This window comes from Arachis duranensis, chromosome 10, assembly GCF_000817695.3.
Source record: "Arachis duranensis cultivar V14167 chromosome 10, aradu.V14167.gnm2.J7QH, whole genome shotgun sequence".
In the NCBI taxonomy this organism is placed as follows: domain Eukaryota; kingdom Viridiplantae; phylum Streptophyta; class Magnoliopsida; order Fabales; family Fabaceae; genus Arachis; species Arachis duranensis.
Genome location: NC_029781.3, coordinates 42,461,740 through 42,464,426, shown reverse-complemented (window position 1 = coordinate 42,464,426; position 2,687 = coordinate 42,461,740).

Genomic DNA, 2,687 nt, shown 5'->3' with positions numbered 1-2,687 from the left:
TGTAAACCCTAGGCTACTAGTTCTCTACAAATAGGACCTTTTGCTATTGTATTTTCATCTTGGTAGCTATCTTTAGTCTTATGCTATCTTAGATCATTGGGAGGCTGGCCTCTCGGCCATGCCTAGACCTTGTTCTTATGTATTTTCATTGGTGGAGTTTCTACACACCATAGATTAAGGTGTGGAGCTCTGTTTTACCTCGAGTATTAATGCAATTACTATTGTTCTTCTATTCAATTCAGCTTATTCTTGTTCTAAGATATTCATTTGCACCCAATAACATGATGAATGTGAAGATTATGTGACACTCATCATCATTCTCACTTATGAACGAGTGCCTGACAACCACTTCTATTCTACAAGCAAACAAGGCTTGCATGTTTATCTCTTGGATCCCTTGATCGGAATCTTCGTGATATAAGCTAGAATTGAAGGCGGCATTCAAGAGAATCCGGAAGGTCTAAACCTTGTCTGTGGTATTCTGAGTAGGATTCAATGATTGAATGACTGTGACGAGCTTCAAACTCCTGAAGGCTGGGCGTTAGTGACAGACGCAAAAGAATCAATTGATTCTATTCCAACCTGATTGAGAACCGACAGATGATTAGCCGTGCCGTGACAGGGTGCGTTAAACATTTTCACTAAGAGGACGGGATGGTAGCCACTGACAACGGTGATGCCCAACATACAGCTTGCCATGGAAAGGAGTAAGAAGGATTGGATGAAGACAGTAGGAAAGCAGAGAGACGGAAGGGACAAAGCATCTCCATACGCTTATCCGAAATTCTTACCAATGAGTTACATAAGTATCTCTATCTTTATCTTTATATTTTATTCATCATCCATAACCACTTGAATCTGCCTGACTGAGATTTACAAGGTGACCATAGCTTGCTTCATACCAACAATCTCCGTGGGATCGACCCTTACTCGCGTAAGGTTTGTTACTTGGACGACCCAGTACACTTGCTGATTAGTTGTGCGAAATTGTGATAAATAGTTGAGATTGCAAATGAGCGTACCATGTTGATGGCGCCATTGATGATCACAATTTTGTGCACCAAGTTTTTGGCGCCGTTGCCGGAGATTGTTTGAGTTTGGACAACTGGCGGTTCATCTTGTTGCTTAGATTAGGTACTTTTCTTCAGAGTTCTTAAGAATGAATTCTAGTGTTTCAAGGTGATGTTCTTATCATCACCAAAGCTGATTGATTCTCATCAATTTAGCTCTTGAATGCAATGTCCTGCTGAGGCTTGGCTAGCCATGTCTAATTCCTTTAGACTGAAGCTTTAGACTAACATTGCATGATTCCTGGAATTTATTTTCTTCTCCCCTGAATTTTCGAAAAAACCAAAAAAATTACAAAATCATAAAAAACCAAAAGTATTGTATGTTTCTTGTTGAGTCTAGAGTCTCATGTTAAGTTTGGTGTCAATTGCATGTTTCTGTTCTTCTTGCATTCATTCATATGTCTTAAGTGATCTTCAAGATGTTCTTGATGATTTCATTGCTCTGATCTTTAAATTCTCTTGACTTGAGTGTTTTGTGTTTCTCATGTGCATTCTCATTTTTTTAGTGTCAATGGTATACAAACTGCTAAGTTTGGTGTCTTGCATGTATTGTTATTTGATTCAAGTTGCATTTTGATTATTCCTCATTATTAAAAATCCAAAAAAAATTTTTATTTGTGTCTTTTCAAGTCAATAATACAGAAAATTGAAGATTCAGAACATACAGCAGAGGAATTATACAGAAAAAGCTGGGCATTGAAAACGCTCAGTGAGGAAGGAAAACTGGCGTTTAAACGCCAGCCAGGGTGCCTGGCTGGGCGTTTAACGCCCAAAAGGGTAGTGCTTTGGGCGTTAAATGCCAGAATGTGCACCATTCTGGGCGTTTAACGCCAGGATGGCACAAGAGGGAAGATTCTGTTTTCAATTAAAATTTTTTTCAAGTTTTCAAAATTTTTCAAAATCAAATATTTTTCAAATCATATCTTTTCAATCAAATCTTTTTCAAAATCAATTTCTTTCCATTTTCAAAAATACTTGCTATCAATTAATGATTTGATTCAACATTTCAAGTATGTTGCCTTTTCTGTTGAGAAAGGTTTAATGTTTGAATCATATCTTTTCTTGTTATCCAAGTCATTAATTTTTAAAATCAAATCTTTTTAAATTGTTTTTCAAATCATATCTTCTCAATCATGTCTTTTTAAAACTATATCTTTTTCAATCATATCTTCTTAAATCAAATCTTTTTTAAAATAGTTTACAATCATATCTTTTTAATTTCTTATTTCAAAATCTTTTTCAAAAAAATCACTTGATTTCTTTTCCACTCTTGGTTTTCGAAAATCAATTAGTGTTTTTCAAAATGTTTTTAAATCTTTTACTTAATTTTTGAAAATTTCTTCCCCTCTTCTCACATCCTTCTATTTATGGACTAACACTCCTCCTTAATACACAATTCGAACTCCATCTTTCTTGATAAGTTCGAATTCTTCTACCTCTTCCTTCTATTTTTCTTTTCCTCTGACACTTCAAGGAATCTCTATACTGTGACATAGAGGATTCCATATTTTCTTGTTTTCTTGTCTTTCATATGAGCAGGAGCAAAGAAAAAAGCATTCTTGTTGAGGCTGACCCTGAACCTGAAAGGACCTTGAAGCGAAAGCTAAGAGAAGCTAA